The sequence below is a fragment of the Pseudophryne corroboree genome, chromosome 1, assembly GCF_028390025.1.
Source record: "Pseudophryne corroboree isolate aPseCor3 chromosome 1, aPseCor3.hap2, whole genome shotgun sequence".
Lineage (NCBI taxonomy): Eukaryota > Metazoa > Chordata > Amphibia > Anura > Myobatrachidae > Pseudophryne > Pseudophryne corroboree.
The window spans coordinates 565,272,926-565,299,956 of NC_086444.1; the positions used below are offsets into that span (position 1 = coordinate 565,272,926).

The 27,031-nt window shown below is 49.7% G+C and overlaps 1 protein-coding gene across 3 annotated transcripts in view; it reads right to left on the reverse strand.

Annotated features, from left to right (window-relative positions):
• The window catches only part of DENND4C (DENN domain containing 4C), a 470,132-nt gene extending 453,681 nt beyond the window's left edge, over positions 1–16,451 (reverse strand). For all 3 annotated transcript variants that reach the window (XM_063914174.1, XM_063914175.1, XM_063914173.1), the window contains exon 1: positions 16,123–16,451. The gene's annotated coding sequence lies outside the window, so the exon portion shown is untranslated. The remainder of the gene's footprint in view (positions 1–16,122) is intronic.
• Positions 16,452–27,031: the final 10,580 nt, after the last annotated feature.

A 27,031-nucleotide genomic window follows, 5' to 3' on the forward strand; every position in this document is an offset into this window, starting at 1 on the left:
AAAAGCCACCATTTTTCCCAGGACTCTTGTGTACAGACACCTTTCCTGGTTTTAGGAGGTTCCTGACAGGTCGGATAACTCCTTGGCTTTTTCCTCGGGAAGAAAAACCTTTTTCTGAACCGTGTCCAGAATCATCCCTAGGAACAGCAGACGTATCGTCGGAAAACAGCTGCGATTCTTGGAATATTTAGAATCCAGTCGTGCCGTCGAAGAACTACTTTAGATAGTGCTCTTCCGACCTCCAACTGTTCTCTGGAACTTGCCCTTTTTAGGTCGTGCAAGTAAGGGATAATTTAGATGCCTTTTTTCTTTGAAGAAACATCTTTTCGGCCATTACCTTGGTAAAAAGGCCCGGGGTGCCGTGGATAATTCAAACGGCATCGTCTGAAACTGATATTGACAGTTCTGTACCACGAACCAGAGGTACCCTTGATGAGAAGGACAAAATTTGGACATGGAGGTAATCCTTGATGTCCAGGGACACCATATAGTCCCCTTTTTTCCGGTTCGCTATCACTGCTCTGAGTGACTTTATCTCGATTTGAACCTTTTATGTAAGTGTTCAAAACATTTTAGATTTAGACTATGTGTCACCAAGCCGTCTGGCTTCAGTACCACAATATAGTGTGGAAAAATAATACCCTTTTCCTTGTCGTAGGAGGGGTACTTTGATTATCACCTGCTGGATATACAGCTTGTGAATTGTTTCCAATGCTGCCTCCCTGTCGGAGGGAGCCGTTGGTAAAGCAGACTTCAGGAACCTGCGAGGAGAAGATGTCTCGACTCTCCAATCTTTACCCCTGGGATAATACTCGTACGATCTAGGGGTCAACTTGCGAGTGATCCCACTGCGCCCTGAGACTCTTGAGACTACCCCCCCACCTTGAGTCCGCTTGCACGGCCCCAGCGTCATGCTGAGGACTTGGCAGACGCGGTGGAGGGCTTCTTTTCCTGGGAAAGGGCTGCCTGCTGCAGTCTACTTCCCTTACCTCTATGTCTGGGCAGATATGACTGGCCTTTTGCCTGCATGCCCTCATGGGAAAGGAAAGATTGAGGCTGAAAAGACGGTGTCTTTTTTAGCTGAGATGTAACTTGGGGTAAAAAAGGTTGGATTTCCCAGCTGTTGCTGTGGTCCCCAGGTCCGATGGACCGACCCCCAAATAACTCCTTCCCTTTATACAGCAATACTTCCATCTGCCGTATGGGATCTGTATCACCTGACCACTGTCGTGTCCCTGACATCTTCTGGGAGATATGGACAACGCACTTATCTTGATGCCAGAGAGCAAATATCCCTCTGTGCATCTCACATACATATATATAGAATGCATCCTATTAAATGCTCTACATGAATAAAATATTTTCAGTCAGGGAATCCGACCAAGCCAACCCAGCACTGCATCTCCAGGCTGATGGCGATCGCTGGTCGCAGTATAACCACCGTATGTGTGTATATACTTTTTAGGATATTTTTCCAGCTTCCTATCAGCTGGCTCCTTGAGGGCGGCCGTATCTGGAGATGGTAACGCCACTTGATAAGCGTGTGAGCGCCTTATCACCCTAAGGGGTGTTTCCCAACGTACCCTAATTTCTGGCGGGAAAGGGTATAACGCCAATATTTGCTATCGGGGTAACCCTACGCATCATCACACACTTCATTTTATTTTATCTGATTCAGGAAAAACTACAGGTAGTTTTTTCACTCCCACATAATACCCTTTCTTGTGGTACTTGTAGTATCAGAAACACGTAACACCTCCTTCATTGCCCTTAACGTGTGGCCCTAATGAGAAATACGTTTGTTTATTCACCGTCGACACTGTATTCAGTGTCCGTGTCTGTGTCTGTGTCGACCGACTGAGGTAAATGGGCGTTTTTAAAACCCCTGACGGTGTTTCTGAGACGCCTGGACCGGTCCTAATAGATTGTCGGCCGTCTCATGTCGTCAACCGACCTTGCAGCGTGTTGACATTCTCACGTAATTCTCTAAATAAGCCATCCATTCCGGTGTCGACTCCCTAGAGAGTGACATCGCCATTACAGGCAATTTCTCCGCCTCCTCACCAACATCGTCCTCATACATGTCGACACACACGTACCGACACACAGCACACACACCGGGAATGCTCTGACAGAGGACAGGACCCACTAGCCCTTTGGGGAGACAGAGGGAGAGTCTGCCAGCACACACCAAAAACGCTATAATTATATAGGGACAACCTTATATAAGTGTTTCTCCCTTATAGCATCTTTTATATATATACAATATCGCCAAAATCAGTGCCCCCCCTCTCTGTTTTAACCCTGTTTCTGTAGTGCAGTGCAGGGGAGAGCCTGGGAGCCTTCTCTCCAGCTTTTCTGTGAGAGAAAATGGCGCTGTGTGCTGAGGAGATAGGCCCCGCCCCTTTTACGGCGGGCTCGTCTCCCGCTATTTTTGAAGTTAGGCAGGGGTTAAATATCTCCATATAGCCTCTGTGGGCTATATGTGAGGTATTTTTTGCCTCTAATAAGGTTTTTATTTGCCTCTCAGAGCGCCCCCCCCAGCGCTCTGCACCCTCAGTGACTGTTGTGTGAAGTGTGCTGAGAGGAAAATGGCGCACAGCTGCAGTGCTGTGCGCTACCTTTATGAAGACTCAGGAGTCTTCAGCCGCCGATTTTGGACCTCTTCTCTCTTCAGCGTCTGCAAGGGGGCCGGCGGCGCGGCTCCGGTGACCATCCAGGCTGTACCTGTGATCGTCCCTCTGGAGCTAGTGTCCAGTAGCCAAGCAGCAAATCCACTCTGCACGCAGGTGAGTTCACTACTTCTCCCCTAAGTCCCTCGTTGCAGTGATCCTGTTGCCAGCAGGACTCACTGTAAAGTAAAAAACCTAAGCTAAACTTTCTCTAAGCAGCTCTTTAGGAGAGCCACCTAGATTGCACCCTTCTCGTTCGGGCACAAAATCTAACTGGAGTCTGGAGGAGGGTCATAGGGGGAGGAGCCAGTGCACACCACCTGATCTGGTAAAAGCTTTACTTTTTTGTGCCCTGTCTCCTGCGGAGCCGCTATTCCCCATGGTCCTTTCAGGAACCCCAGCATCCACTTAGGACGATAGAGAAAAAGTTTTATTAGTCAGGGTCTTCACCTGGGGGCGGTGGCCTTTAAGCTATTTTGCATGGCCGCCACCTTCCCAGGGCTTCTGGCATCTTCACCTGGTGGTCGGTGGCTGTTAAGCTCATTTGTATAGCCGCCGCCCATCCAGGACTTCCACTGCATCTTCGCTCTTCAGGAGCTCTTCACTGCTCCTCCTCCGCAGTCGGACTGACGCCGCTGCCACGCGCTGACTTATATAAGTCAGCTGGAGGGGGCGGGGCGATGATGCAGTGATTGGCTCATGGCAGCCATCTTGAATTTCTAAAATTTAAATTGAGGCAAAAAATTTTTAAACTGGTACCGCTCTGCTGCCAAACTCTGCAGAATGGTAGGCAGGGATCTCGGATCCCTGCCTGCCACTAATACTATCACCTCCGCCGCGTCCCGCCACCCGCACTTCCGCCGCCCGCACCTCTGTCGCGCCCACACAGTGATGACAGCGGATCCAATGACGGATCCGCTGGCCAATCACTGTGGCCTCACTGACAGGGGCGTGCTTTTACGGGTTGAAAGCACATCCCTGTATGAAAGCGGCACTTCTAATGGTGCCACTTTCCAATATATTTTCAAAGGGCTTTTACTGCCCACGGCTTGACCCCGCCCACCCCATGCTCCGGCCCCTTTCCCATAGACAACAGGAGGCACCACGATCGGTGCCTCCCAACCCCATGTACACAGTGATAATGATTAGATTAATATAAAGGAGATACTTATGACACAGAATTTGTGTCATAAGTATCTTCTTTGTATTATTTTAATCATTAATGACAGGGGAGGCACTGTCCCTGCAGGATTAAGGTTTGTGGGGGCCACTACAAATAAAATGGTCAATATGCTAGCAATGTTATTAAAATAAGAATTTACTCACCGGTAATTCTATTTCTCGTAGTCCGTAGTGGATGCTGGGAACTCCGTAAGGACCATGGGGAATAGCGGCTCCGCAGGAGTCTGGGCACAACTAAAAGAAAGCTTTTAGACTACCTGGTGTGCACTGGCTCCTCCCACTATGACCCTCCTCCAAGCCTCAGTTAGGATACTGTGCCCGGAAGAGCTGACACAATAAGGAAGGATTTTGAATCCCGGGTAAGACTCATACCAGCCACACCAATCACACCGTATAACTCGTGATACCATATCCAGTTAACAGTATGAAATTTAACTGAGCCTCTCAACAGATGGCTCATAACAATAACCCTTTTGTGAACAACAACTATGTACAAGTATTGCAGACAATCCGCACTTGGGACGGGCGCCCAGCATCCACTACGGACTACGGGAAATAGAATTACCGGTGAGTAAATTCTTATTTTCTCTGACGTCCTAGTGGATGCTGGGTACTCCGTAAGGACCATGGGGATTATACCAAAGCTCCCAAACGGGCGGGAGAGTGCGGATGACTCTGCAGCACCGAATGAGAGAACTCAAGGTCCTCCTCAGCCAGGGTATCAAATTTGTAGAATTTTGCAAACGTGTTTGCCCCTGACCAAGTAGCAGCTCGGCAAAGTTGTAAAGCCGAGACCCCTCGGGCAGCCGCCCAAGATGAGCCCACCTTCCTTGTAGAATGGGCTTTTACTGATTTAGGATGCGGCAGTCCAGCCGCAGAATGCGCCAGCTGAATTGTGCTACAAATCCAGCGAGCAATAGTCTGCTTAGAAGCAGGAGCACCCAGTTTGTTGGGTGCATACAGGATAAATAGCGAGTCAGTTTTCCTGACTCCAGCTGTCCTGGAAACATAAATTTTCAAGGCCCTGACTACGTCCAGTAACTTGGAATCCTCCAAGTCGCTAGTAGCCGCAGGCACTACAATAGGTTGGTTCAAGTGAAAAGCAGATACCACCTTAGGGAGAAACTGGGGACGAGTCCTCAATTCTGCCCTATCCATATGGAAAATCAGATAAGGACTTTTAAATGACAAAGCCGCCAATTCTGATACACGCCTGGCCGAAGCCAAGGCCAATAACATGACCACTTTCCACGTGAGATATTTTAGATCCACGGTCTTTAGTGGCTCAAACCAATGTGATTTTAGGAAATTCAACACCACGTTGAGATCCCAGGGTGCCACTGGAGGCACAAAGGGGGGCTGAATATGCAGCACTCCTTTTACAAATGTCTGAACTTCAGGTAGTGAAGCTAGTTCTTTTTGGAAGAAAATCGACAGAGCCGATATCTGTACCTTAATGGAGCCCAATTTTAGGCCCATAGTCACTCCTGCCTGTAGGAAGTGCAGAAATCGATCCAGCTGAAATTCCTCTGTTGGGGCCTTATTGGCCTCACACCAAGCAACATATTTCCGCCATATGCGGTGATAATGTTTTACCGTTACATCTTTCCTGGCTTTAATCAGCGTAGGAATGACATCCTCCGGAATGCCCTTTTCCTTTAGGATCCGGCGTTCAACCGCCATGCCATCAAACGCAGCCGCGGTAAGTCTTGGAACAGACAGGGCCCCTGCTGCAGCAGGTCCTGTCTGAGCGGCAGAGGCCATGGGTCCTCTGAGATCATCTCTTGAAGTTCCGGGTACCAAGCTCTTCTTGGCCAATCCGGAACCACGAGTATTGTCCTTACTCCTCGTTTTCTTATTATTCTCAATACCTTTGGTATGAGAGGCAGAGGAGGGAACACATAAACTGACTGGTACACCCACGGTGTCACTAGAGCGTCCACCGCTATCGCCTGAGGGTCCCTTGACCTGGCGCAATATCTCTCCAGTTTTTTGTTTAGGCGGGACGCCATCATGTCCACCTGTGGCCGTTCCCAACGATTTACAATCAGTGTGAAGACTTCTGGATGAAGTCCCCACTCTCCCGGGTGGAGGTCGTGCCTGCTGAGGAAGTCTGCTTCCCAGTTGTCCACTCCCGGAATGAACACTGCTGACAGTGCTAGCACGTGATTTTCCGCCCATCGGAGAATCCTTGTGGCTTCTGCCATTGCCGTCCTGCTTCTTGTGCCGCCCTGTCGGTTTACATGGGCGACCGCCGTGATGTTGTCTGACTGGATCAGTACCGGCTGGTGTAGAAGCAGGGGTTTTGCCTGACTTAGGGCATTGTAAATGGCCCTTAGTTCTAGAATATTTATGTGTAAGGAAGTCTCCTGACTCGACCATAGTCCTTGGAAGTTTCTTCCCTGTGTGACTGCCCCCCAGCCTCGAAGGCTGGCATCCGTGGTCACCAGGACCCAGTCCTGTATGCCGAATCTGCGGCCCTCTAGGAGATGAGCACTCTGCAGCCACCACAGCAGTCCTGGTTCTTGGAGACAGGGTTATTAGCCGATGCATCTGAAGATGCGATCCGGACCATTGGTCCAACAGGTCCCACTGAAAGATTCTGGCATGGAACCTGCCGAAAGGAATTGCTTCGTAAGAAGCCACCATCTTTCCCAGGACTCGCGTGCAGTGATGCACCGACACCTGTTTTGTGTTCAGGAGGTCTCTGACTAGAGATGACAGCTCCTTGGCTTTCTCCTCCGGGAGAAACACTTTTTTCTGGACTGTGTCCAAAATCATTCCCAGGAACAGTAGACGTGTCGTCGGAACCAGCTGTGACTTTGGAATATTCAGAATCCAACCGTGCTGGTGTAGCACCTCCTGAGATAGTGCTACTCCTACCAACAACTGCTCCCTGGATCTCGCCTTTATTAGGAGATCGTCCAAGTACGGGATAATTAAAACTCCCTTTTTTCGAAGGAGTATCATCATTTCCGCCATTACCTTGGTAAACACCCTTGGTGCCGTGGACAGTCCAAACGCAGCGTCTGGAATTGGTAATGTCAATTTTGTACCGCAAATCTGAGGTACTCCTGGTGAGGATGATAAATGGGGACATGCAGGTAAGCATCCTTGATGTCCAGGGATACCATGTAATCCCCCTCGTCCAGGCTTGCAATAACCGCCCTGAGCGATTCCATCTTGAACTTGAACTTTTTTATGTATGTGTTCAAGGATTTCAAATTTAAAATGGTTCTCACCGAACCGTCCGGTTTCGGTACCACAAACAGTGTGGAATAGTAACCCCGTCCTTGTTGAAGTAGGGGCACCTTGACTATCACCTGCTGGGAATACAGCTTGTGAATTGCCTCTAGCACAGCCTCCCTGCCTGAGGGAGTTGTTGGCAAGGCAGATTTGAGGAAACGGCGGGGGGGGGAGACGCCTCGAATTCCAGTCTGTACCCCTAAGATACTACTTGCAAGATCCAGGGATCCACCTGTGAGCGAGCCCACTGATCGCTGAAATTTTTGAGGCAGCCCCCCACCGTACCTGGCTCCGCCTGTGGAGCCCCACCGTCATGCGGCGGACTTGGAAGAAGCGGGGGAGGACTTTTGCTCCTGGGAACCTGCTGTTTGTTGCAGCCTTTTTCCCCTTCCTCTGCCTCTGGACAGAAAGGACCCGCCTTTTCCTCGCCTGTTTCTCTGGGTCCGAAAGGACTGTACTTGATAAAACGGCGCTTTTTTAGGCTGTGAGGGAACCTGGGGTAAAAATGCTGACTTCCCAGCTGTCGCTGTGGAAACTAGGTCCGAGAGACCATCCCCGAATAACTCCTCACCCTTATAAGGCAAAACTTCCATGTGCCTTTTGGAATCTGCATCCCCTGTCCACTGCCGAGTCCATAAGCCTCTCCTAGCAGAAATGGACAATGCACTTATTTTAGATGCCAGCCGGCAGATCTTCCTCTGTGCATCTCTCATGTATAAGACTGAGTCTTTTATATGCTCTATGGTTAGGAGAATAGTGTCCCTGTCTAGGGTGTCAATATTTTCTGACAGGGAATCTGACCACGCAGCGGCAGCACTGCACATCCATGCTGACGCAATAGCTGGTCTAAGTATAATGCCTGAGTGTGTATATACAGACTTCAGGATCGCCTCCTGCTTTCTATCCGCAGGCTCCTTTAGGGCGGCCGTATCCGGAGACGGAAGTGCCACCTTTTTAGACAAACGTGTGAGTGCTTTATCCACCCTAGGAGGTGTTTCCCAACGTGCCCTATCCTCTGGCGGGAAAGGGAATGCCATTAGTAATTTTTTAGGGATTACCAATTTTTTTATCGGGGAAAGCCCACGCTTCCTCACACACTTCATTTAATTCTTCAGATGGGGGAAAAACTACGGGTAGTTTTTTCTCCCCAAACATAATACCCTTTTTAGTGGTACCTGGGTTTATATCCGAAATGTGTAATACCTCCTTCATTGCCTCAATCATGCAACGAATGGCCCTAGTGGACATTAGATTTGACTCATCGTCGTCGACACTGGTATCAGTATCCGTGACGACATCTGCGTCTGCCATCTGAGGTAGCAGGCGTTTTAGAGCCCCTGATGGCCTTTGAGACACCTGGGCAGGCACGAGCTGAGAAGCCGGCTGTCCCGCATTTGGCATGTCGTCAAATTTTTTGTGTAAGGAGTCGACACTTGCACGTAATTCCTTCCATAAAACCATCCACTCAGGTGTCTGCCCCGCAGGGGGTGACATCACTTCTATAGGCATCTGCTCCGCCTCCACATAATTTTCCTCATCAAACATGTCGACACAGCCGTACCGACATACCGCACACACACCGGGAATGCTCTAACAGAGGACAGGACCCCACAGAAGCCCTTTGGGGAGACAGAGAGAGAGTATGCCAGCACACACCAGAGCGCTATATAATGCAGGGACTAACTGAATTATGTCCCCTATAGCTGCTATAATATTTACTGCGCCTAAATTTAGTGCCCCCCCTCTCTTTTTTACCCTTTTCTGTAGTGTAGACTGCAGGGGAGAGCCAGGGAGCTTCCTTCCAGCGGAACTGTGAGGGAGAAATGGCGCCAGTGTGTTGAGGGAGATAGTTCCGCCCCTTTTTCGCGGACTTTTCTCCCGCTTTTTTAAGGATTCTGGCAGGGGTAATTATCACATATATAGCCTCTGGGGCTATATATTGTGATTGTTTTGCCAGCCAAGGTGTTTTTATTGCTGCTCAGGGTGCCCCCCCCAGCGCCCTGCACCCTCAGTGACCGGAGTGTGAAGTGTGTATGAGGAGCAATGGCGCACAGCTGCAGTGCTGTGAGCTACCTTGGTGAAGACAGAAGTCTTCATGCCGCCGATTTTCCGGACTTCTTCTTGCTTCTGGCTCTGTAAGGGGGACGGCGGCGCGGCTCCGGGACCGAACACCAAGGCCAGTTCCATGCGGTCGGTCCCTCTGGAGCTAATGGTGTCCAGTAGCCTAAGAAGCCCAAGCTAGCTGCAAGCAGGTAGGTTCGCTTCTTCTCCCCTTAGTCCCTCGTTGCAGTGAGCCTGTTGCCAGCAGATCTCACTGTAAAATAAAAAACCTAAATTATACTTTCTTTCTAAGGGCTCAGGAGAGCACCTAGTGTGCATCCAGCTCGGCCGGGCACAAAAAATAAGAATTTACTTACCGATAATTCTATTTCTCGGAGTCCGTAGTGGATGCTGGGGTTCCTGAAAGGACCATGGGGAATAGCGGCTCCGCAGGAGACAGGGCACAAAAGTAAAGCTTTCCGATCAGGTGGTGTGCACTGGCTCCTCCCCCTATGACCCTCCTCCAAGCCAGTTAGGTACTGTGCCCGGACGAGCGTACACAATAAGGGAGGAATTTTGAATCCTGGGTAAGACTCATACCAGCCACACCAATCACACCGTACAACTTGTGATCTAAACCCAGTTAACAGTATGATAACAGCGGAGCCTCTGAAAAGATGGCTCACAACAATAATAACCCGATTTTTGTAACTATGTACAAGTATTGCAGATAATCCGCACTTGGGATGGGCGCCCAGCATCCACTACGGACTCCGAGAAATAGAATTATCGGTAAGTAAATTCTTATTTTCTCTATCGTCCTAGTGGATGCTGGGGTTCCTGAAAGGACCATGGGGATTATACCAAAGCTCCCAAACGGGCGGGAGAGTGCGGATGACTCTGCAGCACCGAATGAGAGAACTCCAGGTCCTCCTTAGCCAGGGTATCAAATTTGTAGAATTTAGCAAACGTGTTTGCCCCTGACAAAGTAGCTGCTCGGCAAAGTTGTAAAGCCGAGACCCCTCGGGCAGCCGCCCAAGATGAGCCCACCTTCCTTGTGGAATGGGCATTTACATATTTTTGGCTGTGGCAGGCCTGCCACAGAATGTGCAAGCTGAATTGTATTACACATCCAACTAGCAATAGTCTGCTTAGAAGCAAGAGCACCCAGTTTGTTGGGTGCATACAGGATAACAGCAAGTCAGTTTTCCTGACTCCAGCCGTCCTGGAACATATTTTCAGGGCCCTGACAACATCTAGCAACTTGGAGTCCTCCAAGTCCCTAGTAGGTGCAAGGCAACACAATAAACTGGTTCAGGTGAAACACTGACACCACCTTTAGGGAGAGAACTGGGGACGAGTCCGCAGCTCTGCCCTGTCCGAATGGACAAACAGATATGGGCTTTTTTGAGAAAAAACCACCAATTTGACACTCGCCTGGTCCAGGCCAGGGCCAAGAGCATGGTCACTTTTCATGTGAGATGCTTCAAATCCACAGATTTGACTGGTTTTAAACCAATGTGATTTGAGGAATCCCAGAACTACGTTGAGATCCCACAGTGCCACTGGAGGCACAAAAGGGGGTTGTATATGCAATACTCCCTTGACAAACTTCTGGACTTCAGGAACTGAAGCCAATTCTTTCTGGAAGAAAATCGACAGGGCCGAAATTTGAACCTTAATGGACCCCAATTTGAGGCCCATAGACACTCCTGTTTGCAGGAAATGCAGGAAACGACCGAGTTGAAATTTCTTTGTGGGGCCTTCCTGGCCTCACACCACGCAACATATTTTCGCCACATGTGGTGATAATGTTGTGCGGTCACCTCCTTTCTGGCTTTGACCAGGGTAGGAATGACCTCTTCCGGAATGCCTTTTTCCCTTAGGATCCGGCTTTCCACCGCCATGCCGACAAACGCAGCTGCGGTAAGTCTTGGAACAGACCTGGTACTTGCTGAAGCAAGTCCCTTCTTAGCGGCAGAGGCCATAAGACCTCTGTAAGCATCTCTTGAAGTTCCGGGTACCAAGTCCTTCTTGGCCAATCCGGAGCCATGAGTATAGTTCTTACTCCTCTACGTCTTATAATTCTCAGCACCTTAGGTATGAGAAGCAGAGGAGGGAACACATACACCGACTGGTACACCCACGGTGTTACCAGAACGTCCACAGCTATTGCCTGAGGGTCTCTTGACCTGGCGCAATACCTGTCCCGTTTTTTGTTCAGACGGGACGCCATCATGTCCACCTTTGGTATTTCCCAACGGTTTACAATCATGTGGAAAAAACTGCCCGATGAAGTTTCCACTCTCCCGGGTGGAGGTCGTGCCTGCTGAGGAAGTCTGCTTCCCAGTTTCCATTCCCGGGATGAAACACTGCTGACAGTGCTATCACATGATTTTCCGCCCAGCGAAAAGTCCTTGCAGTTTTTGCCATTGCCCTCCTGCTTCTTGTGTCGCCCTGTCTGTTTACGTGGGCGACAGCCGTGATGTTTTTCCCACTGGATCAATACCGGCTGACCTTGAAGCAGAGGTCTTGCTAAGCTTAGAGCATTATAAATTTACCCTTAGCTCCAGTATATTTATGTGGAGAAAAGTCTCCAGACTTGATCACACTCCCTGGAAATTTTTTCCTTGTGTGACTGCTCCCCAGCCTCTCGGGCTGGGCTCCGTGGTCACCAGCATCCAATCCTGAATGCCGAATCTGTGGCCCTCTAGAAGATGAGCACTCTATAACCACCACAGGAGAGACACCCTTGTCCTTGGATATAGGGTTATCCGCTGATGCATCTGAAGATGCGATCCGGACCATTTGTCCAGCAGATCCCACTGAAAAGTTCTTGCGTGAAATCTGCCGAATGGAATTGCTTCGTAGGAAGCCACCATTTTTACCAGGACCCTTGTGCAATGATGCACTGTTTTTAGGAGGTTCCTGGCTAGCTCGGATAACTCCCTGGCTTTCTCTTCCGGGAGAAACACCTTTTTCTGGACTGTGTCCAGAATCATCCCTAGGCACAGCAGACGTGTCGTCGGGATCAGCTGCGATTTTGGAATATTTAGAATCCACCCGTGCTGTTGTAGCAGTATCCGAGATAGTGCTACTCCGACCTCCAACTGTTCCCTGGACTATGCCCTTATCAGGAGATCGTCCAAGTAAGGGATAATTAAGACGCCTTTTCTTCGAAGAAGAATCATCATTTCGGCCATTTCCTTGGTAAAGACCCGGGGTGCCGTGGACAATCCAAACGGCAGCGTCTGAAACTGATAGTGACAGTTCTGCACCACGAACCTGAGGTACCCTTAGTGAGAAGGGCAAATTTGGGACATAGAGGTAAGCATCCCTGATGTCCCGGGACACTATATAGTCCCCTTCTTCCTGGTTCGTTATCACTGCTCTGAGTGACTCCATCTTGATTTGAACCTTTGTAAGTGTTCAAAAAAATTTTTAGAATAAATCTCACCTAGCCTTCTGGCTTCAGTACCACAATATAGTGTGGAATAATACCCCTTTTCTTGTAGTAGGAGGGGTAATTTAATTATCACCTGCTGGGAATACAGCTTGTGAATTTTTTCCCATACTGCCTCCTTGTCGGAGGGAGACCTTGGTAAAGCAGACTTCAGGAGCCTGCGAAGGGGAAACGTCTCGACATTCCAATCTGTACCCCTGGGATACTACTTGTAGGATCCAGGGGTCCTGTACGGTCTCAGCGCCATGCTGAGAACTTGTCAGAAGCGGTGGAACGCTTCTGTTCCTGGGAATGGGCTGCCTGCTGCAGTCTTCTTCCCTTTCCTCTATCCCTGGGCAGATATGATCTTATAGGGACGAAAGGACTGAGGCTGAAAAGACGGTGTCTTTTTCTGCAGAGATGTGACTTAGGGTAAAAACGGCGGATTTTCCAGCAGTTGCCGTGGCCACCAGGTCCGATGGACCGACCCCAAATAACTCCTCTTCCTTTATACGGCAATACACCTTTGTGCCGTTTGGAATCTGCATCACCTGACCACTGTCGTGTCCATAACATCTTCTGGCAGATATGGACATCGCATTTACTCTTGATGCCAGAGTGCAAATATCCCTCTGTGCATCTCGCATATATAGAAATGCATCCTTTAAATGCTCTATAGTCAATAAAATACTGTCCCTGTCAAGGGTATCAATATTTTTAGTCAGGGAATCCGACCAAGCCACCCCAGCTCTGCACATCCAGGCTGAGGCGATCGCTGGTCGCAGTATAACACCAGTATGTGTGTATATACTTTTTATGATATTTTCCAGCCTCCTGTCAGCTGGTCCTTGAGGACGGCCCTATCTATAGACGGTACCGCCACTTGTTTTGATAAGCGTGTGAGCGCCTTATCCACCCTAAGGGGTGTTTCCCAACGCGCCCTAACTTCTGGCGGGAAAGGGTATACCGCCCATAATTTTCTATCGGGGGGAACCCACGCATCATCACACACTTTATTTAATTTATCTGATTCAGGAAAAACTACGGTAGTTTTTTCACATCCCACATAATACCCTCTTTTGTGGTACTTGTAGTATCAGAAATATGAAACACCTCCTTCATTGCCTTTAACGTGTGGCCCTAATAAGGAATACGTTTGTTTATTCACCGTCGACACTGGATTCAGTGTCCCTGTCTGTGTCTGTGTCGACCGACTAAAGTAAACGGGCGTTTTAAAACCCCTGACGGTGTTTTTGAGACGTCTGGACCGGTACTAATTGTTTGTCGGCCGTCTCATGTCGTCAACCGACCTTGCAGCGTGTTGACATTTTCACGTAATTCCCTAAATAAGCCATCCATTCCGGTGTCGACTCCCTAGAGAGTGACATCACCATTACAGGCAATTGCTCCGCCTCCTCACCAACATCGTCCTCATACATGTCGACACACACGTACCGACACACAGCATACACACAGGGAATGCTCTGATAGAGGACAGGACCCACTAGCCCTTTGGAGAGACAGAGGGAGAGTTTACCAGCACACACCAAAAACGCTATAATTATATAGGGACAACCTTATATAAGTGTTTTCCCTTATAGCATCTTTTTTATATATTTCTAACGCCAAATTAGTGCCCCCCCTCTCTGTTTTAACCCTGTTTCTGTAGTGCAGTGCAGGGGAGAGCCTGGGAGCCTTCCCTCCAGCCTTTCTGTGAGGGAAAATGGCGCTGTGTGCTGAGGAGATAGGCCCCGCCCCTTTTTCGGCGGCCTCGTCTCCCGCTCTTAACGGATTCTGGCAGGGGTTAAATATCTCCATATAGCCTCCGGAGGCTATATGTGAGGTATTTTTAGCCAAAATAGGTATTCATTTGCCTCCCAGGGCGCCCCCCTCCCAGCGCCCTGCACCCTCAGTGACTGCCGTGTGAAGTGTGCTGAGAGGAAAATGGCGCACAGCTGCAGTGCTGTGCGCTACCTTTAGAAGACTGAGGAGTCTTCTGCCGCCGATTCTGGACCTCTTCTTACTTCAGCATCTGCAAGGGGGCCGGCGGCAAGGCTCCGGTGACCATCCAGGCTGTACCTGTGATCGTCCCTCTGGAGCTGATGTCCAGTAGCCAAGAAGCCAATCCATCCTGCACGCAGGTGAGTTCACTTCTTCTCCCCTAAGTCCCTCGTTGCAGTGATCCTGTTGCCAGCAGGACTCACTGTAAAATAAAAAACCTAAGCTAAACTTTTCTAAGCAGCTCTTTAGGAGAGCCACCTAGATTGCACCCTTCTCGGCCGGGCACAAAAATCTAACTGGCTTGGAGGAGGGTCATAGGGGGAGGAGCCAGTGCACACCACCTGATCGGAAAGCTTTACTTTTGTGCCCTGTCTCCTGCGGAGCCGCTATTCCCCATGGTCCTTTCAGGAACCCCAGCATCCACTAGGACGATAGAGAAATCTAACTGAGGCTTGGAGGAGGGTCATAGTGGGAGGAGCCAGTGCACACCAGGTAGTCTAAAAGCTTTCTTTTAGTTGTGCCCAGACTCCTGCGGAGCCGCTATTCCCCATGGTCCTTACGGAGTTCCCAGCATCCACTAGGACGTCAGAGAAAAAGTATTAAGCACAAATACTACCTGCACCACAAACATATTAATCTCCCTGTTGTGACCACCATTCACATTCTGACACACAGAAATAATAGGCAGTGTTACCACAGACTGCAGTGCCCCCACACTAGTGATGTAGCTATTTGTTGGGGCTGCCAAGGTGATCACCACAGTAGCCCTTTTCATAATATGACACTGCCTCTACAGTGCATTCTGAGACAACCCAAGTCCCCCCAGGTGCACTGGAGTATTCTAGGTCCACACAACCAGCCTACTAGTGTAGACCAGGGCAGCTCGTTTCCCCAGAAGAATGACACCAGGCCCTCCTCCTCATACTGCTGCAGCAACATCATCAGTTTTTAATAAGACCCAAAGAAAGAAGGAAAAAACCTTCACCTCCTGAAAACATCACTGCACACACTGTATATACAAAACAAAAAGTTCCTGCAAAAAGCTGCACATGACAGACATCAGCGTACTCGGCGACAGTGACCCCGGTGTGTGTACGTAGAGTGAGCGTGTGTGTCAGGTGGCAGCTCCGGGTGTAAGCGGACACCAGCAACGTCAGGGAACCTGAGCTACACGGAGCAGCACTGTATACACACAAACACCCTGTGCTATGTACCTGGCTCATGTGACACTACGTATACTAACATATAGCATTGGGGAAACCGGAGTGCAGGCACAGCAACAGGTAATACGGGGGAGAGGTGACAAGTGGAGTCAGTGGCACTGTGGCACATACAGGTGTGTGACCTGTTGCACATGTAACTTGTAGCACTTCCTGACCCTGTGCTGGTGACATGTTGGAGGAGGGTGGTGACATGGCAGCAGCATATGAGCGCGAGGCTGCACTTACTAACACGGCACTCACTGTTACTGACACCGAGCCCAGCCCCTCTCTGCCGGGAGCCAGGCCAGCCCAGCCCGCACCTTGCTAGGGCTCTTACCTGAAGCGCAGGTCACCAGCAGTCACAGTCCCAGTTCCCCGGAGCGGGTCACCACAGATTGCCCTATAACAATACGCAGACACTCAGCCCCGAGACAGCGGCCGTGACCCGTAGCGCCGGCGCCATGATCCTACTCACTGGCGGCGACCGGAGAACACTTCCGGGCTTAGCCCCGGTGAGCGCCTCCCTATCGCCGCCTGGCGCCCTGTGCCCGCACACACACCCAGTAGTGCTGCAGCAGGTTCCAGAGCGGGATGGGTGGGAGAGCTAAGGGGACGCCCTCTCCCTCCTCACTTGTTGTCCAGTCCCTCTGCAGGACCGCTGCTACCGCTGCGCACATTCCGCCTTTGTCAGCGAGAAGAACTGAAACTTATCTTTTTACCGCTGTAAATATCATTTCCAAACTAAAAGGGACCGGGAAGAGATGTGCAAGTGCAGCAGATGTGTGGGCGAGCCTTTGCTTACCCAAGCAGGAACTGTGTACACAACTAGTTGGCCTGGTGTAGGGATGCTTGTAAAATAAGTATAATTTACAAACACATAACAAAAAAATCACACGTACAGTATCTTCATTGTGCTTACACGCATGAAAACAGTCTGGGATACCTCAAATACTGTAGCTGCTTCCAACTAGAAGAAACAGCCTCCTCCTCAAGGTTCTAATCTAGGGCCTAGGCTCACACACCTACAAGTTTAAGGGTCAAATTTAGTTATGAATATATTGTGTTTCTCTAACGTCCTAGTGGATGCTGGGGACTCCGTCAGGACCATGGGGAATAGCGGCTCCGCAGGAGACGGCACAAAAAGCAAGCTTTTAGGATCACATGGTGTGTACTGGCTCCTCCCCCTATGACCCTCCTCCAAGCCTCAGTTAGGTTTTTGTGCTAGTCCGAGCAGGGTGCAATCTAGGTGGCTCTCATAAAGAGCTGCTTAGAAAAAGTTTTTTTAGGTTTCTTATTTTCAGTGAGTCCTGCTGGCAACAGGCTCACTGCTACGAGGGACTTAGGGGAGAGAAGGGAACTCACCTGCGTGCAGGATGGATTTGCTTCTTAGGCTACTGGACACCATTAGCTCCAGAGGGATCGAACACAGGCCCAGCCATGGAGTCCGGTCCCGGAGCCGTGCCGCCGACCCCCCTTGCAGATGCCGAAGTTGAAGAGGTCCAGAGGTCCGGAAACAGGCGGCAGAAGACTTTCAGTCTTCATAAGGTAGCGCACAGCACTGCAGCTGTGCGCCATTGTTGTCGGCACACTTCACACCAGCGGTCACTGAGGGTGCAGGGCGCTGGGGGGGGCGCCCTGGGCAGCAATGTATAATACCTTTTTCTATGGCTAAAATACATCACATATAGCCCTTGAGGCTATATGGATGTATTTAACCCCTGCCATATATCGCAAACTCCGGGAGAAGAGCCCGCCGTTTTAGGGGGCGGGGCCTATTCTCCTCAGCACACAGCGCCATTTTCCTGCTCAGCTCCGCTGTGAGGAAGGCTCCCAGGACTCTCCCCTGCACTGCACTACAGAAACAGGGTAAAACAGAGAAGGGGGGCATATTTTGGCGATATTTTTATATATTAAGCGCATATAACAGAAACAACACCTTTTAGGGTTGTTTATATACATTTTTATAGCGCTTTGGTGTGTGCTGGCAAACTCTCCCTCTGTCTCCCCAAAGGGCTAGTGGGTCCTGTCTTCGATAAGAGCATTCCCTGTGTGTCTGCTGTGTGTCGGTACGTGTGTGTCGACATGTATGAGGACGATGTTGGTGTGGAGGCGGAGCAATTGCCGGTAATGGTGATGTCACCCCCTAGGGAGTCGACACCGGAATGGATGGCTTTAATTATGGAATTACGTGATAATGTTAGCACGCTGCAAAAGTCAGTTGACGACATGAGACGGCCGGAAAACCAGTTAGTACCTGTCCAGGCGTCTCAGGCACCGTCAGGGGCTGTAAAACGTCCCTTACCTCAGTCAGTCGACACAGGTACCGACACAGATGAATCTAGTGTCGACGGTGAAGAAAGAAACGTATTTTCTCTATCGTCCTAGTGGATGCTGGGGTTCCTGAAAGGACCATGGGGAATAGCGGCTCCGCAGGAGACAGGGCACAAAAGTAAAGCTTTCCGATCAGGTGGTGTGCACTGGCTCCTCCCCCTATGACCCTCCTCCAAGCCAGTTAGATTTTTGTGCCCGGCCGAGAAGGGTGCAATTCTAGGTGGCTCTCCTAAAGAGCTGCTTAGAGAAAGTTTAGCTTAGGTTTTTTACTTTACAGTGAGTCCTGCTGGCAACAGGATCACTGCAACGAGGGACAGAGGGGAGAAGAAGTGAACTCGCCTGCGTGCAGGATGGATTGGCTTCTTGGCTACTGGACATCAGCTCCAGAGGGACGATCACAGGTACAGCCTGGATGGTCACCGGAGCCTTGCCGCCGGCCCCCTTGCAGATGCTGAAGTAAGAAGAGGTCCAGAATCGGCGGCAGAAGACTCCTCAGTCTTCTAAAGGTAGCGCACAGCACTGCAGCTGTGCGCCATTTTCCTCTCAGCACACTTCACACGGCAGTCACTGAGGGTGCAGGGCGCTGGGAGGGGGGCGCCCTGGGAGGCAAATGAATACCTATTTTGGCTAAAAATACCTCACATATAGCCTCCGGAGGCTATATGGAGATATTTAACCCCTGCCAGAATCCGTTAAGAGCGGGAGACGAGGCCGCCGAAAAAGGGGCGGGGCCTATCTCCTCAGCACACAGCGCCATTTTCCCTCACAGAAAGGCTGGAGGGAAGGCTCCCAGGCTCTCCCCTGCACTGCACTACAGAAACAGGGTTAAAACAGAGAGGGGGGGCACTAATTTGGCGATATGCTTATATATTAAGATGCTATAAGGGAAAACACTTATATAAGGTTGTCCCTATATAATTATAGCGTTTTTGGTGTGTGCTGGCAAACTCTCCCTCTGTCTCTCCAAAGGGCTAGTGGGTCCTGTCCTCTATCAGAGCATTCCCTGTGTGTGTGCTGTGTGTCGGTACGTGTGTGTCGACATGTAGGAGGACGATGTTGGTGAGGAGGCGGAGCAATTGCCTGTAATGGTGATGTCACTCTCTAGGGAGTCGACACCGGAATGGATGGCTTATTTAGGAAATTACGTGATAATGTCAACACGCTGCAAGGTCGGTTGACGACATGAGACGGCCGACAAACAATTAGTACCGGTCCAGACGTCTCAAAAACACCGTCAGGGGTTTTAAAACGCCCGTTTACTTTAGTCGGTCGACACAGACACAGACAGGGACACTGAATCCAGTGTCGACGGTGAATAAACAAACGTATTCCTTATTAGGGCCACACGTTAAAGGCAATGAAGGAGGTGTTACATATTTCTGATACTACAAGTACCACAAAAGAGGGTATTATGTGGGATGTGAAAAAAACTACCATAGTTTTTCCTGAATCAGATAAATTAAATAAAGTGTGTGATGATGCGTGGGTTCCCCCCGATAGAAAATTATGGGCGGTATACCCTTTCCCGCCAGAAGTTAGGGCGCGTTGGGAAACACCCCTTAAGGTGGATAAGGCGCTCACATGCTTATCAAAACAAGTGGCGGTACCGTCTATAGATAGGGCCGTCCTCAAGGACCAGCTGACAGGAGGCTGGAAAAATATCATAAAAAGTATATACACACATACTGGTGTTATACTGCGACCAGCGATCGCCTCAGCCTGGATGTGCAGAGCTGGGGTGGCTTGGTCGGATTCCCTGACTAAAAATATTGATACCCTTGACAGGGACAGTATTTTATTGACTATAGAGCATTTAAAGGATGCATTTCTATATATGCGAGATGCACAGAGGGATATTTGCACTCTGGCATCATGAGTAAATGCGATGTCCATAACTGCCAAAAGATGTTATGGACACGACAGTGGTCAGGTGATGCAGATTCCAAACGGCACAAAGGTGTATTGCCGTATAAAGGAAGAGGAGTTATTTGGGGTCGGTCCATCGGACCTGGTGGCCACGGCAACTGCTGGAAAATCCACCGTTTTTTACCCTAAGTCACATCTCTGCAGAAAAAGACACCGTCTTTTCAGCCTCAGTCCTCTCGTCCCTATAAGATCATATCTGCCCAGGGATAGAGGAAAGGGAAGAAGACTGCAGCAGGCAGCCCATTCCCAGGAACAGAAGCGTTCCACCGCTTCTGACAAGTTCTCAGCATGGCGCTGAGACCGTACAGGACCCCTGGATCCTACAAGTAGTATCCCAGGGGTACAGATTGGAAGGTCGAGACGTTTCCCCTTCGCAGGCTCCTGAAGTCAGCTTTACCAAGGTCTCCCTCCGACAAGGAGGCAGTATGGAAAAAAAAATTCACAAGCTGTATTCCCAGCAGGTGATAACTAAATTACCCCTCCTACTACAAGAAAAGGGGTATTATTCCACACTATATTGTGGTACTGAAGCCAGAAGGCTAGGTGAGACTTATTCTAAAAAAATTTTTGAACACTTACAAAGGTTCAAATCAAGATGGAGTCACTCAGAGCAGTGATAACGAACCAGGAAGAAGAGGACTATATAGTGTCCCGGGACATCAGGGATGCTTACCTCTATGTCCCAAATTTGCCCTTCTCACTAAGGGTACCTCAGGTTCGTGGTGCAGAACTGTCACTGTCAGTTTCAGACGCTGCCGTTTGGATTGTCCACGGCACCCCGGGTCTTTACCAAGGTAATGGCTGAAATGATGATTCTTCTTCGAAGAAAAGGCGTCTTAAGTATCCCTTACTTGGACGATTTCCTGATAAGGGCATAGTCCAGGGAATAGTTGGAGGTCGGAGTAGCACTATCTCGGATACTGCTACAACAGCACGGGTGGATTCTAAATATTCCAAAATCGCAGCTGATCCGACGACACGTCTGCTGTGCCTAGGGATGATTCTGGACACAGTCCAGAAAAAGGTGTTTCTCCCGGAAGAGAAAGCCAGGGAGTTATCCGAGTTAGTCAGGAACCTCCTAAAAACAGTGCATCATTGCACAAGGGTCCTGGTAAAAATGGTGGCTTCCTACGAAGCAATTCCATTCGGCAGATTTCACGCAAGAACTTTTCAGTGGGATCTGCTGGACAAATGGCCCGGATCGCATCTTCAGATGCATCAGCGGATAACCCTATATCCAAGGACAAGGGTGTCTCTCCTGTGGTGGTTATAGAGTGCTCATCTTCTAGAGGGCCGCAGATTCGGCATTCAGGATTGGATGCTGGTGACCACGGAGCCCAGCCCGAGAGGCTGGGGAGCAGTCACACAGGGAAAAAATTTCCAGGGAGTGTGATCAAGTCTGGAGACTTTTCTCCACATAAATATACTGGAGCTAAGGGTAAATTTATAATGCTCTAAGCTTAGCAAGACCTCTGCTTCAGGGTCAGCCGGTATTTATCCAGTGGGAAAAACATCACGGCAGTCGCCCACGTAAACAGACAGGGCGACACAAGAAGCAGGAGGGCAATGGCAAAAACTGCAAGGACTTTTCGCTGGGCGGAAAATCATGTGATAGCACTGTCAGCAGTGTTTCATCCCGGGAATGGAAACTGGGAAGCAGACTTCCTCAGCAGGCACGACCTCCACCCGGGAGAGTGGAAACTTCATCGGGAAGTTTTTTCCACATGATTGTAAACCGTTGGGAAATACCAAAGGTGGACATGATGGCGTCCCGTCTGAACAAAAAACGGGACAGGTATTGCGCCAGGTCAAGAGACCCTCAGGCAATAGCTGTGGACGTTCTGGTAACACCGTGGGTGTACCAGTCGGTGTATGTGTTCCCTCCTCTGCTTCTCATACCTAAGGTGCTGAGAATTATAAGACGTAGAGGAGTAAGAACTATACTCATGGCTCCGGATTGGCCAAGAAGGACTTGGTACCCGGAACTTCAAGAGATGCTTACAGAGGTCTTATGGCCTCTGCCGCTAAGAAGGGACTTGCTTCAGCAAGTACCATGTCTGTTCCAAGACTTACCGCAGCTGCGTTTGTCGGCATGGCGGTGGAAAGCCGGATCCTAAGGGAAAAAGGCATTCCGGAAGAGGTCATTCCTACCCTCGTCAAAGCCAGAAAGGAGGTGACCGCACAACATTATCACCACATGTGGCGAAAATATGTTGCGTGGTGTGAGGCCAGGAAGGCCCCACAAAGAAATTTCAACTCGGTCGTTTCCTGCATTTCCTGCAAACAGGAGTGTCTATGGGCCTCAAATTGGGGTCCATTAAGGTTCAAATTTCGGCCCTGTCGATTTTCTTCCAGAAAGAATTGGCTTCAGTTCCTGAAGTCCAGAAGTTGTCAAGGGAGTATTGCATATACAACCCCCTTTTGTGCCTCCAGTGGCACTGTGGGATCTCAACGTAGTTCTGGGATTCCTCAAATCACATTGGTTTAAAACCAGTCAAATCTGTGGATTTGAAGCATCTCACAGGAAAAGTGACCATGCTCTTGGCCCTGGCCTGGACCAGGCGAGTGTCAAATTGGTGGTTTTTTCTCAAAAAAGCCCATATCTGTTTGTCCATTCGGACAGGGCAGAGCTGCGGACTCGTCCCCAGTTCTCTCCCTAAGGTGGTGTCAGTGTTTTACCTGAACCAGCTTATTGTGGTGCCTTGCACCTACTAGGGACTTGGAGGACTCCAAGTTGCTAGATGTTGTCAGGGCCCTGAAAATATGTTCCAGGACGGCTGGAGTCAGGAAAACTGACTTGCTGTTATCCTGTATGCACCCAACAAACTGGGTGCTCTTGCTTCTAAGCAGACTATTGCTAGTTGGATGTGTAATACAATTCAGCTTGCACATTCTGTGGCAGGCCTGCCACAGCCAAAATATGTAAATGCCCATTCCACAAGGAAGGTGGGCTCATCTGGGGCGGCTGCCCGAGGGGTCTCGGCTTTACAACTTTGCCGAGCAGCTACTTGGTCAGGGGCAAACACGTTTGCTAAATTCTACAAATTTGATACCCTGGCTAAGGAGGACCTGGAGTTCTCTCATTCGGTGCTGCAGAGTCATCCGCACTCTCCCGCCCGTTTGGGAGCTTTGGTATAATCCCCATGGTCCTTTCAGGAACCCCAGCATCCACTAGGACGATAGAGAAAATAAGAATTTACTTACCGATAATTCTATTTCTCGGAGTCCGTAGTGGATGCTGGGCGCCCATCCCAAGTGCGGATTATCTGCAATACTTGTACATAGTTACAAAAATCGGGTTATTATTGTTGTGAGCCATCTTTTCAGAGGCTCCGCTGTTATCATACTGTTAACTGGGTTTAGATCACAAGTTGTACGGTGTGATTGGTGTGGCTGGTATGAGTCTTACCCGGGATTCAAAATTCCTCCCTTATTGTGTACGCTCGTCCGGGCACAGTACCTAACTGGCTTGGAGGAGGGTCATAGGGGGAGGAGCCAGTGCACACCACCTGATCGGAAAGCTTTACTTTTGTGCCCTGTCTCCTGCGGAGCCGCTATTCCCCATGGTCCTTTCAGGAACCCCAGCATCCACTACGGACTCCGAGAAATAGAATTATCGGTAAGTAAATTCTTATTTTCCAATAGGGCCACACGTTATATGATCACGGCAATGAAGGAGGCTTTGCATATCTCTGATACTGCAGGTACCTCAAAGGGGGGTATTATGTGGGGTGTGAAAAAACTACCTGTAGCTTTTCCAGAATCAGAGGAATTGAATGACGTGTGTGATGAAGCGTGGGTTAACCCCGATAGAAAACTGCTAATTTCAAAGAAGTTATTGGCATTATACCCTTTCCCACCAGAGGTTAGGGCGCGCTGGGAAACACCCCCTAGGGTGGATAAGGCGCTCACACGCTTATCAAAACAAGTGGCGTTACCGTCTCCTGATACGGCCGCCCTCAAGGATCCAGCTGATAGGAGGCTGGAAACTACCCTGAAGAGTATATACACACATACTGGTGTTATACTGCGACCAGCAATAGTCTCAGCCTGGATGTGCAGTGCTGGGGTGGTGTGGTCGGATTCCCTGACTGAAAATATTGATACCCTGGATAGGGACAGTATTTTATTGACTATAGAGCAATTAAAGGATGCTTTTCTTTATATGCGAGATGCTCAGAGGGATATTTGCACTCTGGCATCGAGAGTAAGTGCGATGTCCATATCTGCCAGAAGAAGTTTCTGGACGCGACAGTGGTCAGGTGATGCGGATTCCAAACGGCATATGGAAGTATTGCCGTATAAAGGAGAGGAATTATTTGGGGTCGGTCTATCGGATCTGGTGGCCACGGCAACAGCCGGAAAATCCACTTTTTTACCTCAGGTCACCTCCCAACAGAAAAAGACACCGTCTTTTCAGCCGCAGTCCTTTCGTTCCTATAAGAACAAGCGGGCAAAAGGACAGTCATATTTGCCCAGAGGCAAAGGAAGGGGTAAGAGGGTGCAGCAAGCAACTACTTCCCACGAACAGAAGCCCTCCCCGGCTTCTACAAAGCCCTCAGCATGACGCTGGGGCTGTGCAAGCGGACTCAGGGGCGGTGGGGGGTCGACTAAAGATTTTCAGCACACAGTGGGCGCGCTCACAGGTGGACCCTTGGATCCTGCAGGTAGTATCTCAGGGTTACAAGTTGGAATTCGAAAAGTCTCCCCCTCGCCGGTTCCTAAAGTCTGCTTTACCAACGTCTCCCTCAGAAAGGGCGACGGTATTGGAAGCCATTCACAAGCTGTATTCTCAGCAGGTGATAGTCAAGGTACCCCTCCTACAACAGGGAAAGGGGTATTATTCCACACTATTTGTGGTACCGAAGCCGGACGGTTCGGTAAGACCTATTCTAAATCTGAAATCCTTGAACCTGTACATACAGAAATTCAAGTTCAAGATGGAGTCACTCAGAGCAGTGATAGCGAATCTGGAAGAAGGGGACTTCATGGTGTCCCTGGACATAAAAGATGCTTATCTGCATGTCCCAATTTACCCTTCACACCAAGGGTATCTCAGGTTCGTGATACAAAACTGTCATTATCAGTTTCAAACGCTGCCGTTTGGTTTGTCCACGGCACCTCGGGTCTTTACCAAGGTAATGGCCGAAATGATGGTTCTTCTACGAAGAAAAGGCGTATTAATTATCCCTTACTTGGACGATCTCCTGATAAGGGCAAGGTCCAGAGAACAGCTGGAAGTCGGAGTAGCACTAACCCAAGTAGTGCTTCAACAACACGGGTGGATTCTGAATCTTCCAAAATCTCAATTGACCCCGACGACACGTCTGCTGTTCCTGGGAATGATTCTGGACACTGTTCAGAAAAAGGTGTTTCTCCCGGAGGAGAAAGCAAGGGAGTTATCCGAACTTGTCAGGAACCTCCTAAAACCAGGAAATGTGTCAGTACATCAATGCACAAGAGTCCTGGGAAAGATGGTGGCTTCTTACGAAGCAATTCCATTCGGCAGATTCCACGCACGAATATTTCAGTGGGATCTGCTGGACAAATGGTCCGGATCGCATCTGCACATGCATCAGCGGATAACACTGTCACCAAGAACAAGGGTGTCTCTTCTGTGGTGGTTGCAGAGTGCCCATCTGTTAGAGGGCCGCAGATTCGGCATACAGGACTGGGTCCTGGTGACTACGGATGCCAGCCTACGAGGCTGGGGAGCAGTCACACAGGGAAGAAACTTCCAGGGCGTGTGGTCGAACCTGGAGACGTCTCTTCACATAAATATACTGGAGCTAAGAGCGATTTACAATGCTCTAAGCCTGGCAAAACCGCTGCTTCAGGGTCAGCCGGTGTTGATCCAGTCGGACAACATCACGGCAGTCGCCCACGTAAACAGACAGGGCGGCACGAGAAGCAGAAGAGCAATGACAGAAGCTGCAAGGATTCTTCGCTGGGCGGAAAATCATGTCATAGCACTGTCAGCAGTGTTCATTCCGGGAGTGGACAACTGGGAAGCAGACTTCCTCAGCAGACACGACCTCCACCCGGGAGAGTGGGGACTTCATCCAGAAGTTTTCCACATGATTGTGAACCGTTGGGAAAAACCAAAGGTGGACATGATGGCGTCCCGCCTCAACAAGAAACTGGACAGATATTGCGCCAGGTCAAGAGACCCTCAGGCAATAGCTGTGGACGCTCTGGTAACACCGTGGGTGTACCAGTCCGTGTATGTGTTTCCTCCTCTGCCTCTCATACCAAAGGTACTGAGAATTATACGGCTACGGGGAGTAAGAACAATACTCGTGGCTCCGGATTGGCCGAGAAGGACTTGGTACCCGGAACTTCAAGAGATGCTCACGGAAGAGCCGTGGCCTCTACCGTTAAGAAGGGATCTGCTTCAGCAGGGACCTTGTATGTTCCAAGACTTACCGCGACTGCGTTTGACGGCATGGCGGTTGAACGCCGGATTCTAAAAGAAAAGGGCATTCCAGAGGAAGTTATTCCTACCTTGATTAAAGCCAGGAAGGAAGTGACCGCACAACATTATCACCGCATTTGGAGAAAATATGTTGCGTGGTGTGAGGCCAAGAAGGCCCCAACGGAGGAATTTCAATTGGGTCGATTCCTACATTTCCTGCAGGCAGGATTGTCTATGGGCCTCAAATTGGGGTCTATTAAGGTTCAAATTTCGGCCTTATCGATTTTCTTCCAGAAAGAATTGGCTTCAGTGCCTGAAGTACAAACCTTTGTCAAAGGTGTACTACATATACAGCCCCCGATTGTACCTCCAGTGGCACCGTGGGATCTCAACGTAGTTTTGGATTTTCTCAAATCCCATTGGTTTGAGCCGCTCAAATCGGTAGATTTGAAGTATCTTACATGGAAAGTAACCATGCTACTGGCCCTGGCTTTAGCCAGGAGAGTATCAGAGTTGGCGGCTTTATCGTACAAAAGCCCATATCTGATTTTCCATTCGGACAGGGCAGAACTGC